Here is a 14,606-nt window from a genome sequence, read left to right as displayed (position 1 = left end):
GGGTGTGAAGTGTGGGAGTGGTGTGTGTGAGTGGTGTGGGTGAGGGGGTCTGTGTGGTGTGAGTGAGGAGTGTGTGTGCGAGATGTGAATGGAGTTTGTGTGAGAGGGGTGTGTGTGGGGGGTGTGTGTGAAAGGCGTGTTGCTCTGTGAGAGTTGTGTGTCTGAGAGGTCTGTGTGTGAGGGGTGTGTGTTAGGGGTATGAGTGAGAGGGGTGAGTGTGTTAGAGTTGTGTGTATTTGAAAGGATTGTGTGAGGGTTGTGTGTGTTAGTATTGTGTGTATTTGAGTGTGTGTGAGGGGTGTGTCAGTGTGAGGGGTGTGTCAGCGTGAGGGGTGTGTCTGTGTGAGAAGTGTGTCTGTGTTTGTGAGGTATGTGTGAGGGGAGTGCGTGTGAGAAGTGTGAGTGTGCGAGGGTGGGTTTGCACGAGAGGGGGGTGTGCGGGAGAGGGTTGTGTGTGTGAGAGGTGTGTTTGAGTGTGAGATCAGTATGTATGAGGGGTGTGTGTGTGAGAGCGGTGTGTGTGGGTGCTTGTGTGTGTGAGCAAGGTGTGTGTTTGTATGAGGGGTGTGTGTGAGAGAGGGGTGTACAAGAGGTGTGTGTGTGGGAGAGGTGTGTTTGAGAGGGATGTGTGTGAGAGGTGTGTGTGGTAGGGGTGTGTGAGAGGGTGGTTGTATGAGAGAGGTGTGTGTGAGGGGTGTATGAGAGGGGAGTGTGTGAGAGGGGAGTGTGTGAGAGGGGAGTGTATGAGAGAGGTGTGTGAGAGGGACGTGTGTGAAAGAGGGGTGTGTGTGAGAGAGGGGTGTGTGAGAGAGGGGTGTGTGTGAGGTGTGAGAAGTGTGTGTGTGAGAAGTGTATGTGAGTGAAGTGTGTGTGAGTGAATGTGTGAGTGAAGTGTGTGTGTGTGAGAGGGGTGTGTGTGAGAAGGGTTTGTGTGTGTGAGGGGTTTGTGTGTGTGAGAGGTGTCTGTGAGAGACAGTTGTGTGTGTGACAAGGGTGTGTATGGTATGTGTGCATGTGAGGGGGGTTTGTGTGAGGGGTGTGTATGTGAGTGTGAAAAGTGTGTGAGGGGATGTGTATGAGAGGGGTGTGTGTGAGAGAGAGGTGTGTGTGTGAGAGGGGTGTGTGAGACATATGTGAGAGGGGTGTGAGACGTTTGTGAGAGGTGTGCGAGTGGTTTGTGTGACAAGTGTGTTTGAGGGGGGTGGGTGTGAGAGGGGTCTGTGTGAGAGGATTCTGTGTGTGAGAGGTGTGTGTGACAGGAGTGTGTGAGTGAAGTGTGTGTGTGAGGTGTGTGTGAGCCATGTTTGTGTGTGAGGGGTGTGTGTGAGAATTGCTTGTGTGTGAGGGTTGTGTGTGTGAGAGAATCTGTATGAGAGAGGTGTGTGTTCGTGTGTGAGGGGTGTGTGTTTGAGAGGGGTGTTTGTGAGAGTTTGTGTGTGAGAGATATGTGTGTGAGAGAGGGGTGTATATGGTGTGTGTGCATGTGAGGGGGGTTTGTGGTGGAGGGTTGTGAGTGTGAAAGGTGTGTGTGAGGGTGGTGTATGTGAGGGGGTATGTATGAGAGGGTTGTGTGTGTGTGAGAGGAGTGTGTTTGTGAGGTGTGTGTGAGAGGGTTCTGTGTGTGAGAGGTGTGTGTCAGGGAGGTGTGTGTGACAGGAGTGTGTGAGTGAGGTGTGTGTGTGAGTTGTGCATGAGGTATGTGTGAGTATTGCTTGTGTCTGAGGGTTGTGTGTGTGAGAGAGGTGTGTGAGTGGCAGGTGTGTATGAGAGGGGTGTGTGTGAGAGGGTTGCATGTGAGGTGTGTGTGTCAGTGGTGTGTGTATGAGAGAGGAGTGTGTTCATGTGTGAGGGGTGTGTGCGTATGAGTGGTGTGTATGTGTGAGAGGGTGTGTGTGTGAGTGGGGTGTGTTTGTTAGAGGGGTGTGTATGGGCTGTGCAAGAGGGGTGGGAGGGGTATGTGTGTGAGAGGGGTGTGTGTGTGAGAGGTGTGTGTGTGAGAGGGGTGTGCATATGAGGGGGTGTGCATGTGTGAGAGGTTTGTGTGTGTAAACTGTGAGAGTGGTGCGTGTGAGAGGGTGCGTGTGAGAGTGGTGCGTGTGAGAGGGTGCGTGTGAGAGGGTGCGTGTGAGAGTGGTGCGTGTGAGAGGGTGCGTGTGAGAGGGGTGCGTGTGAGAGCGAGGTGTGTGTGTGAGAGGGTGTGTGTGTGAGAGGGGTGTGTGTGTGAGAGGGGTGTGTGTGTGAGAGGGGTGTGTGTGTCTGAGAGGGGAGTGTGTGAGAGAGGTGTGAGTGGTGGGAGTGTGTATGTGTGTGAGGGGTGTGTGTTTGAGGCGTGCGTGTAAGAGTGTGTCTGTGTACGAGGCTTGTGTGTGTGTGAGAGGTGTGTGTGCATGAACTGTCTCTCTCCCCGTTCTCACCCTCTCTCCCTCTCCCAGGGATCTGACTCTGACCACCTGCTCCCACCCCATGTTAGGACCCCCCATCAATCAAGGGACTCAGCCATCGGGCAGAACGTCATGTGGGCATGAACTGATGGAGGCAGGCTCAATTGAGACTTTCATACCTACAGGTGTGTGAACCGAGGGGAGAGGGGGGCGGTGGGGCAGTGGTCGGGCATACACGGTGAACGGTCGGGAACTGAGGGGCGCGGTAGCATAGAGGTCGGGCGTACACATCAAATGGTCGAGCACTGAGGGGCGTGCTGGGACAGAGGTCAGGCATACACAGTGATCGGTCGGGCACTGAGGGACGCGGAGGGTCAGAGGTCAGGTGTACACAGTAAATGGTCAGGCACTGATGGGTGCGGTGGGACAGAGGTGTATGTACATGGCGGTTAGTCAGGCACTAAGGGGGGTGATGGGACAGTGGTTGGGTATACATGGTGAACGTTTGGGCACTGAGAGACACGATGGGACAGAGGTTGGGCATACACAGTGAACGGTCGGGCACTGAAGGGCGCGGTGGGATAGAGGGAAGGATGTGGACATCTCAGAGGGTGCAGAAGAGACTCACCATCTCTCTCCTCTCCCCCTCCCCCTCCCCCCCTCTCCCTCTCCCTCTCCCCCTCTCCCTCCCCCCTTTCCCTCCCCCTTTCCCTCCCCCCCTTTCCCTCCCCCCCTTTCCCTACCCCCTCTCCCTCCCCCTCTCCCTCCCCCCTCTCCCTCCCCCCCTCTCCCTCCCCCCTCTCCCTCCCCCCCTCTCCCTCCCCCCCTCTCCCTCCCCCCACCAGTCCTCCTCCTCCTCCTCACACCCGTCTCCTCCCCCTGCCCCCTTTCGTGCTCCTGCTACTGGCCGCCGCTTACCGTCAGCTGCCAGTCGCTGGGCCTGACCCTGGCCCCGACACCCCTGCCTCCCGGCACCTCCCGGCTCCTTCTGCAGTCCAACCTCATCGCTGTGGTGGGTCCCTGGCCTCTCCCGGCCTCCCTTCGCGCCCTCCAGCTCCACTCCAACAACCTGACCCGCCTGCACCCGTCCGCCCTGGCCCCGCTCTCCCTCCTCGAGGAGCTTGATCTAGGCGCCAACCCGGGCCTGGTCTCCCTGCGGCCCAACACTTTCCAGGGCCTCTCTTCACTCCGGGCTCTCAACTTGGCAGGCTGCGGCTTGTCCACCCTGCCCGCCGGCCTGTTCCGGGGTCTGTCCGGCCTACTTGTCCTGCACCTGGAGCACAACGCACTGGTCAACCTGGAGGTCGGTACATTCTGGGGCCTCGGCAACCTGTCTGACCTCTTCCTCCATGGCAACCGGCTCTGGGCCCTGGGGCCTGAGGCCTTCCAGGGCCTGGAGAGCTTGCGAAGGCTGCTTCTCCATGGCAACCAGCTAGGCCGGGTGGACGGCGAGGCCTTCTCAGGCCTGAGGAGCCTGCAGACTCTGTTCCTCTTTGGGAACCGACTGCGGGGGCTCCCGGATGGCTGTTTTGCGCCCCTAAGCTCCCTCAGGTACCTCCGGCTGGGCGAGAACCCCTGGGACTGCGGATGCCAGGCATGGGGCCTGCGGGAGTGGCTTGGGGCCTACGCCTGGGCCTGTGGGCCGGTCTCCTGCTTCTCACCCCTGCCGCTGAGGGGTAGGGACTTGCGGAAGGTGGCGGGGTCCGAGCTGGGGGTCTGCGGGGAGCTGGGGGACCAGCTGCTGGACAGGGCGGGGGGCCGGGGAGTAGCCTGGGGCCCATTCCTGATGCTGGGGGTCTGCATCTGCGGCCTGACGGGGGGCAGAAACTGAGGGGGAAGATGGTCAATCTTCCTCAGGTGCCTGAGGCACCTCCCTCACTCTGTAACCCACTCTGGTCCCCGACACCCCTCCCTGTTTCTGTAACCGTGTCCGGTGCCCGACACCCCTCCCCGTCTCTGTAACACCCACCGGTCCCTTACACCCCTCCCTGTCACTGTAGCCTCCTCTGGTATCAGACACCCCTCTCTGTCTCTGTAACACCCTGGCTTTAGACGAGCTGATGATCGACACGTGTAACCTGATTCTGGGCGTTATTAATGGATTGAGAAACCTCTGAATAAATCATCAAGATGAATATCTGACTCTGTTACTGAAGTCTCACCATCCCTCTCTCTCAGGGGGATATCTCCACACAGACCCGGGTCTCTCCATCCCCATATCTCTAAGGGGATATCTGTACACTGACCGGTTTTCATCGTCCCTCTCTCTCTAAGGTGTATATATGTACACTGACTGGGGACTCTCCGTCCCTCTCTCTTAGGGAGATATCTGTACACTGACCAGGATCTTTCCATCCCACTGTCTCTCAGGGGGATATCTGTACACTGACCGGGGTCATTCCGTCGACCTGTCTCTCTTTCAGGGGGATATCTGTACACTGACCGGCGTCTCTCCGTCCCTCTCTCTCAGGGGTATATCTGTACACTGACCGGCGTCTCTCCGTCCCTCTCTCTCAGGGGTATATCTGTACACTGACTGGCGTCTCTCCACCATCTCTCTCACAGGGGGATATCTGTACACTGACCGTTGTCACTCCATCCCACTCTCTCAGGGGGATATCTGTACTCTAACCGGGTTCTCTCCATCCCACTCTCTCAGTGGGATGTCTGTACATTGACTGGGGACTCTCTGTCCCCCTCTCTCTCTCTGGCAATATCTGTACACTGATTGTTGTCTCTCCATCCCTTTCTCAGGGGGTTATCCGTACACTGATCGCGGTCTCTCCGTCAGGCTCTCACGGGGATATCTGTACGCTGACCGGGATCTCTCCATCCCTCTCTGCGGGAAATCTGAACACTTACCGGGTTCTCTCCATCCCCCACTCTCAGGGGGATATCTGTACAATGATTGGGGTGTCTCCATCTGTCTCTCAGGGTGATATCTGAACATGGACCAGAGTCTCTCCATCCTCTCTCTCAGGAAATATCTGTACACTGACCAGGGTCTCCATCCCTCATTCTGAGGGAAATCTGTACACTTACTGGGTTCTCTCCATCCTCCTCTCTCAGAGGGATATCCATACACAGACCGTGGTCTCTCCATACCCGTCTCTGGGGGATATCTATACACTGACCGGTGCCTCTCCATCGAACTCTATCAGGGGAATATCTTTACATTGACCAGTGTCTCTCCATCCAACTCTCTCAAGGGGATATCTGTACACTGACTGGGATCGCTTCATCCCCTTCTCTCTCTCTCAGGGGATATCTGTACACTGGCCAGGGTTTCTCCTTCCACCTCACTCTCAGGGGGATATCTGTACACTGACTAGGGTCTCTCCATCCCTCTCTCTCTCAGGGGGGATATGTGTAAACTGGCCGGAATCGTTCCGACCATCTCTCTCTCTCTCTCTCTCTGGGGATATCTGTACACTGTCCATGGTCTCTCTGTCCACCTCACTCTCGGGGGATATCTGTACACTGACAGGGGTCTCTTGATCCCTTTCTCTCAAGGGAATATCTGTACACTGACCGGGGTCGCTCTGTCTCTTTCCCTTTCAGGGGGATATCTTTGCACTGACCGGGTACCTACCGTTCAACTCTCTCAGGGAGATATCTGTACACTGCCCGGGGCCTCTCTCCCTCTCCCAGGCAGATTTCTGTACACTGACCTTGGTATCTCCATCCTTCTACCTCAGGGGTATATCTGAACACTGACTGGGGTCTCTCTATCCCCCACTCTCTCTCAGTGGGTTATCTGTACACTGACCAGGGTCTCTCCATCCCTCTCAAAGGGGGATATCTGTACAATGATCGGGGTGTCTCTGTCTGTCTCTCAGGGTGACATCTGAACACGGACCGGGAACTCTCCATCCTCACTCTTAGGGTGATATCTGTACACTGACCAGGGTCTCCGTCTCTCGTTCTGAGGGAAATCTTGTTCACTGACCTGTGCAGCTCAATCCAACTCTCTCATGGGGATATCATCTGTACGCTGACCAAGGTGTCTCCATCCCTCTCTAAGGGGGATATCTGTACACTGACCGGGGTCTCTTGATACCTCCCAATGGGGATATATGTACACAGGCTTGGTTCTCTTTGCCCCTCTCCCTCTGGGAGATATCTGAACACTGACCGGGCTCTCTCCATCCACCTCTCTCTCAGGGCGATATATATACACTGGCCGGGATCGCTCCATCCCCCTCTCTCTCAGGGGATATCTGTACACTGGCTGGGTTCTCTCCATCCACCTCACTCTGAGGGGGATATCTGTATACTGACCGGGGTCTCTCCATCCCTCTCTCTCAGGGGGATATCTTAACTGGCCGGAATCGCTCCGTCCACCTCTCTCTCAGGGGATATCTGTACACTGACTGGGGTCTCTCTGACCCTGTCCCTTTCAGGGGGATATCTTTGCACTGACCGGGTTCCTTCCATTCCTATCTCTCAGGGAGATAACTGTACACTGACCGGGGTCTCTCCGTCCCTCCACCAGGGGAATAACTGTACACTTACCGGGTTCTCTCTGTCCCTCCCTCAGAGGGATATCTGTACACTAACTGGGGCTTCTCCGTCCTTCCACCAGGGGAATATCTGTACACTTACCGGCTTCTCTCCGTCACTCCCTCAGGGGGGTATCTGTGCACTCACCGGGTTCCTTCCATTCCCCTCTCCCAGGGGGATTTCTGTACACTGAATGTGGTATCTCCATCCCTATCTCTCAGGGGGATATCTGTCCATTGAACAGGTTCCGTCCATTGAACAGGTCCCTTCCATTCCCCTCTCTCAGGGGAATATTTGTGCACTTACTGGATTCTCTCTATCCCTCCCTCAGGGGAGGAATGACCGGGGACTCTCCGTCCCTCTCTGTTTGGGAGATATATATACAGTGACCGGGATCATTCCATCCAACACTCTCTCAGGGGGACATATTAACACTGACCTGGGTCTTTCCATCGACATCTCCCTCTCTCAGGGGGAAATCTGTTGGCTGACCTGTATCTTGCCGTCCCTCTCTTTTTTTTTTAAATTTTTTATTTTTCACACCATAAATCACATTAACCATGGTACACACTTTTTCCTTTTCACACATATACAGTGCCATTTTCTCCCCCCCCCCCTCCCTCCTCCCAACCCACCCCCCCAACCCCCCCTCCTGTCCATTTAAGGTATACAATCTAGGATACATTAAACCAGTCAGACAATGTTGTCATTCAATAAAAATACACCAGAAATTCTACTAAGTCCATTCTTTTCATTTCCTTTTCCTTCCGTTAACTTAGGTAATGATTGTCCCCGGTAGGTTTTCGCTATTGTATTTAATGTAAGGCTCCCATATTTGTTCGAATATTTCAATATTATTTCTTAAACTATATGTTATTTTTTCTAATGGAATACATTTATTCATTTCTATATACCATTGTTGTATTTTCAGATTATCTTCCAATTTCCAGGTTGACATAATACATTTTTTTGCTACGGCTAGAGCTATCTTAACAAATCTTTTTTGTGCATCCTCCAAATCAATTCCAAATTCTTTATTTTTTATGTTACTTAGGAGGAAGATCTCTGGATTCTTTGGTATATTGTTTTCTGTTATTTTATTTAATATCTGATTTAGATCGTCCCAAAAAATTTTTACTTTCTCACATGTCCAGATTGCATGAATTGTTGTTCCCATTTCTTTTTTACATCGAAAACATCTATCAGATACTGTTGGGTCCCATTTATTTAACTTTTGAGGTGTAATGTATAGCCTGTGTATCCAGTTATATTGTATCATACGTAACCTCGTATTTATTGTATTTCTCATCGTTCCGGAGCATAACTTCTCCCATGTTTACTTTTTTATCTTTATATTTAAATCTTGTTCCCATTTTTGTTTAGTTTTCCCATTTGTTTCCTCATTCTCCTTTTCTTGCAGTTTAATATACATATTTGTTATAAATCTTTTGATTAACATTGTATCTGTAATCACATATTCAAGGTCACTTCCCTCTGGCAAACTCAAACTGCTTCCTAATTTATCCTTCAAGTAGGATCTCACTTGGTAATATGCCAGCGCTGTATCTCCAGTTATATTGTACTTATCTTTCATTTGTTCAAAGGATAAGAATCTATTTCCTGAAAAACAATTTTCTATTCTTTTAATCCCTTATTTTTTCCCATTCTCTAAAGGAAAGGTTATCTATTGTAAAAGGGAGTAACTTGTTTTGCGTCAATATTAGTTTTGGTAATTGATAATTTGTTTTATTTCTTTCCACATGAATCTTCTTCCAAATATTGAGGAGATGATGTAATACTGGAGAACTTCTATGCTGTACCAATTTTTCATCCCATTTATATAATATGTGTTCAGGTATCTTTTCCCCTATTTTATCTAATTCTAATCTCGTCCAATCTGGCTTTTCTCTTGTTTGATAAAAATCTGATAGGTATCTTAATTGTGCGGCTCTATAATAATTTTTAAAGTTTGGCAGTTGTAAGCCTCCTTGTTTATACCATTCTGTTAATTTATCTAGTGCTATCCTCGGTTTCCCCCCTCTCCATAAAAATTTCCTTATTATTTTGTTTAACTCCTTGAAGAATTTCTCTGTCAGTTCTATTGGCAATGCCTGAAATAAGTATAATATCCTTGGAAAAATTTTCATTTTAATACAGTTTATCCTTCCTATTAGTGTTAGTGGTAAATCTTTCCAATGCTCTAAATCGTTCTGTAATTTTTTCATTAGTGGATAATAATTGAGTTTATATAGTTGGCCGAGATTTTTGTTTATTTGTACACCTAGGTATCTTATTGCTTGCATTTGCCATCTAAATGGTGATTCCTTCTTAAATTTTGAGAAATCTGCATTATTCATAGGCATTGCTTCACTTTTATTTACGTTTATCTTGTAACCCGACACTTCTCCATATTCCTTCAATTTCTTATATAATTCTTTTATTGATAGTTCTGGTTCTGTTAAGTATACTATAACATCATCCGCAAATAAACTGATTTTATATTCCTTGTCTTTTATTTTTATTCCTTTTATATTATTATCTGTTCTTATCAATTCTGCTAGTGGTTCTATAGCTAACGCAAACAATAAAGGTGATAGTGGGCATCCCTGTCGTGTTAACCTGCTTAAGTTAAATTGTTTTGATACATGTCCATTTACTGTCACTTTCGCTAACGGTCCCTTATATAATGCTTTAATCCAATTAATATACTTCTCCGGTAAACTGAATTTTTGCAATACTTTGAACAAGTAATTCCATTCTACTCTGTCAAAGGCCTTCTCTGCGTATAAAGCAACTGCTACTGTTGGTGCTTTATTCCCTTCTACTGCATGAATTAAGTTAATAAATTTACAAATATTGTCTGTTGTGCGTCTTTTTTTGATAAATCCAGTTTGGTCTAGATTTACTCTTTTCGGTACATACTCTGCTAATCTGTTTGCTAATAATTTAGCTATTATCTTATAATCTGTGTTAAGTAAAGATATTGGTCTATATGACACTGGTGTGAGTGGATCTTTCCCTTGCTTTAGTATTACTGTAATTATTGCTGTTTTACATGAATCTAGTAAGCTTTGCGTTTTATCAATCTGATTGATTACTTCCAGGAGGGGCGGAATTAATAAGTCTTTAAATGTTTTATAGAATTCTATGGGAATCCATCCTCTCCTGGTGTCTTATTATTTGGTAGTTTTTTTTATTATCTCTTGTATTTCTACTATTCCAAATGGTTCTGTTAATTTATTTTGTTCCTCTATTTGTAGTTTTGGTAGTTCAATTTTAGTCAGAAATTGATCTATTTTCCCTTCTTTCCCTTCGTTTTCAGTTCGGTATAATTGTTCATAGAATTCTCTGAAGTTTTCCTTAATTTCTTTTGGATTATATGTAATTTGTTTGTCTTTTTTCCTTGATGCCAATACCATTTTCTTAGCTTGTTCTGTCTTAAGCTGCTATGCTAGGATTTTGTGCGTTTTTTCACCCAGTTCATAATATTTCTGTTTTGTCTTCATTATATTCTTCTCCACCTTATATGTTTGTAGTGTTTCATATTTTATTTTTTTATCCACCAATTCTCTTCTTTTAGTTGTATCTTCCTTCATTACTAATTCTTTTTCAATATTTACTATTTCCCTTTCCAACTGCTCTGTTTCCTGATTATAGTCCTTCTTCATCTTGGTTACATAACTTATTATTTGCCCTCTAATGAATGCTTTCATTGCATCCCATAGTATAAACTTATCTTCCACTGATTTCGTTATTATTTCAAAATACATTTTTATTTGTTTTTCAATAAATTCTCTAAAATCCTGCCTTTTAAGTAACATGGGGTTTAATCTCCATCTATACATTCTTGGAGGGATGTCCTCTAACTTTACTGTCAATATTAAGGGTGAATGGTCCGATAGTATTCTAGCTTTATATTCTGTTTTTTTTTTACTCTATCTTGCATACGAGCTGATAACAGAAATAGATCTATTCTTGAGTATGTTTTATGTCTAGCCGAGTAATATGAATATTCCTTTTCCTTTGGGTGTTGTTTCCTCCATATATCCAAAAGTTGCATTTCTTCCATCGACTTAATTATAAATTTGGTTACTTTGTTCTTTCTGTAATTTTTTTTCCCAGTTTTGTCCATATTTGAATCCAAATTCAGGTTGAAATCCCCTCCTATTAATATGTTCCCTTGCGTATCTGCTATCTTCAAAAAGATATCTTGCATAAACTTTTGATCTTCTTCGTTAGGCGAATATACATTGAGTAGATTCCGAAACTCCGAATATATCTGACATTTTATCATTACATATCTCCCTGCTGGATCTATTATTTCCTCTTCTATTTTAAATGGCACATTTTTACTACTTAATATAGCTACTCCTCTTGCTTTTGAATTATACGATGCTGCTGTTACGTGTCCTACCCAATCTCTCTTTAATTTCTTATGCTCCAATTCAGTTAAATGTGTTTCTTGCACAAATGCTATATCAATTTTTTCTTTTTTCAGTAAATTTAGCAGTTTCTTCCTTTTAATTTGGTTATGTATTCCATTAATATTTAAAGTCATATAGTTCAACGTAGCCATTTTATACTTTGTTTATCTTCCCTTTCCGTTTCTCCATCATTACCTTTCCTTCTTATCCATTTCTGTTTTCTTGTTTTGAATCCTTTATAAGACAACATTCCTAAAACATCAAACATTTTCCTTATTCTCCTAATTAAAACTTCTTTAGCCCCCATCCCCCCTTCCCCTCCTGAGTTGTCCTTTATCCCTTGTCGGACAACCACATCTCCCCTCTCCATTTGGGTTTGCGAATTCACTCGCAAGCGTCAGCTGATTTTGCAGTGACCGTAACACCCCCCCACCCAGCCCCCCCCAGAAAAGATTTCACTTTTCATATGTGACAAAGGTCACTCTTTTAATTCCCTCCTTATTCCCTCTATTCCTTTTCCTTCCCTTATTAATTCTTGTCTATACTATCTATATTTTCCTCTAAATACGGATACTTTCATGTATGCACGTTATACATATACACACATATACCTCTTTACCCACATACATATAAATCATGGTAATTTTTACTCTTATTACATGTCTTCATCTCTCTGTTTGTTTTGTAGTCGTTCTGCAAATTTCCTTGCTTCCTCTGGATCCGAGAATAGTTTTTTTTTCCCATAAGATCGTTTTCGATGTTTTGAACTCCTTCCTCCTCTTCAGGAGTCCAAAACTTATGTCTTTTTAGTTTGCAGTCTTTTGTACTCTCGTTACACGTCTTCATCTCTCAGTCTATTTTGTAATTGTTCTGCAAATTTTCGTGCTTCCTCTGGATCCGAGAATAGTCTGTTTTATTGTCCTGGAATAAATATTTTCAATACCGCTGGATGCTTTAGTTTAAATTTATAACCTTTGTTCCATAAAATCGCCTTTGCTGTATTGAACTCCTTTCTCTTCTTCAGGAGTTCAAAACTTATATCTGGATAAATGAAGATTTTTTGCCCTTTGTACTCCAGTGGCTTTTTGTCCGCTCTTACTTTTTCCATTGTTTTCTCTAGTACCTTTTCTCTTGTAGTAAATGTTAGGAATTTTACTAAAACAGATCTTGGCTTTTGTTGTGATTGTGGTTTAAAGGCCAATGCTCTATGTGCCCTTTCTATTTCCATTTCTTGCTGTAGTTCTGGACATCCTAGGATCCTAGGGATCCAATCTTTTATAAACTCTCTCATATTCTTGCCTTCTTCATCTTCCTTAAGGCCCACTATCTTATATGTAATTTGTTTGTCTTTTTTCCTTGATGCTAATACCATTTTCTTAGCTTGTTCTGTCTTAAGCTGCCATGCTAGGATTTTGTGCGTTTTTTCACCCAGTTCATAATATTTCTGTTTCGTCTTCATTATGTTCTTCTCCACCTTATATGTTTGTAATGTTTCATATTTTATTTTTTTATCCGCCAATTCTCTTCTTTTAGTTGTATCTTCCTTCATTGCTAATTTTTTTCTATATTTACTATTTCCCTTTCCAACTGCTCTGTTTCCTGATTATAGTCCTTCTTCATCTTGGTTACATAACTTATTATTTGCCCTCTAATGAATGCTTTCATTGCATCCCATAGTATAAACTTATCTTCCACTGATTCCGTATTTATTTCAAAATACATTTTTAATTGTTTTTCAATAAATTCTCTAAAATCCTGCCTTTTAAGTAGCATGGGGTTTAATCCTCATCTATACATTCTTGGAAGGATGTCCTCTAGCTTTACTGTCAATATTAAGGGTGAATGGTCTGATAGTATTCTAGCTTTATATTCTGTTTTTCTTACTCTATCTTGCATACTAGCTGATAACAAAAATAGGTCTATTCTTGAGTATGTTTTATGTCTAGCCGAGTAATATGAATATTCCTTTTCTTTTGGGTTTTGTTTCCTCCATATATCCAAAAGTTGCATTTCTTGCATTGATTTAATTATAAATTTGGTTACTTTGTTCTTTCTGTTAATTTTTTTCCCAGTTTTATCCATATTTGAATCCAAATTCAGGTTGAAATCCCCTCCTATTAGTATGTTCCCTTGCGTATTAGCTACCTTCAAAAAGATATCTTGCATAAACTTTTGATCTTCTTCGTTAGGCGAATATACATTGAGTAGATTCCGAAACTCCGAATATATCTGACATTTTATCATTACATATCTCCCTGCTGGATCTATTATTTCCTCTTCTATTTTAAATGGCACATTTTTACTAATTAATATAGCCACTCCTCTTGCTTTTGAATTATACGATGCTGCTGTTACATGTCCTACCCAATCTCTCTTTAATTTCTTGTGCTCCAATTCAGTTAAGTGTGTTTCTTGGACAAATGCTATATCAATTTTTTTCTTTTTTCAGTAAATTTAGTAGTTTCTTCCTTTTAATTTGGTTATGTATTCCATTAATATTTAAAGTCATATAGTTCAACGTAGCCATTTTATACTTTGTTTATCTTCCCTTTCCGTTTTTCCATCATTACCTTTCCTCCTTTTCCATTTCTGTTTTCTTATTTTAAACCCTTTATAAGACAACATTCCTAAAACATCAAACATTTTCCTTATTCTCCTATTTATAACTTCTTTAGCCCCAATCTCCCCTTCCCCTCCTGAGTTGTCCTTTATCCCTTGTCGGACAACCACATCTCCCCTCTCCATTTGGGTTTGCGAATTCACTCGCAAGCGTCAACTGATTTTGCAGTGACCGCTATTCCCCCCCACCCAGCCCCCCCCAGAAAAGATTTCACTTTTCATATGTAATAAAGGTCACTCTTTTAATTCCCTCCTTATTCTCTCTATTCCATTAACTTCCCTTATTAATTCTTGTCTATACTATCTATATTTTCCTCTGTACAGATACATTCACGTATGCACATTATACCTATACTCTCTTATACCTCTTTACCCACATACATATCAATCGTAATCATTTTTACTCTCATTACACGTCTTCATGCCTCAGTCTATTTTGTAATTGTTCTGCAAATTTTCGTGCTTCTTCTGGATCTGAGAATAGTCTGTTTTGTTGTCCTGGAATAAATATTTTCAATACCGCTGGATGCTTTAGTATAAATTTATACCCTTTCTTCCATAAAATCGCCTTTGCTGTATTGAACTCCTTTCTCTTCTTTAGGAGTTCAAAGCTTATATCTGGATAAATGAAGATTTTTTGCCCTTTATACTCCAGTGGCTTGTTGCCCTCTCTTACTTT

The sequence above is a fragment of the Narcine bancroftii genome, chromosome 8 (genome assembly GCF_036971445.1).
Source record: "Narcine bancroftii isolate sNarBan1 chromosome 8, sNarBan1.hap1, whole genome shotgun sequence".
Lineage (NCBI taxonomy): Eukaryota > Metazoa > Chordata > Chondrichthyes > Torpediniformes > Narcinidae > Narcine > Narcine bancroftii.
This window is presented reverse-complemented; position numbering follows the sequence as displayed.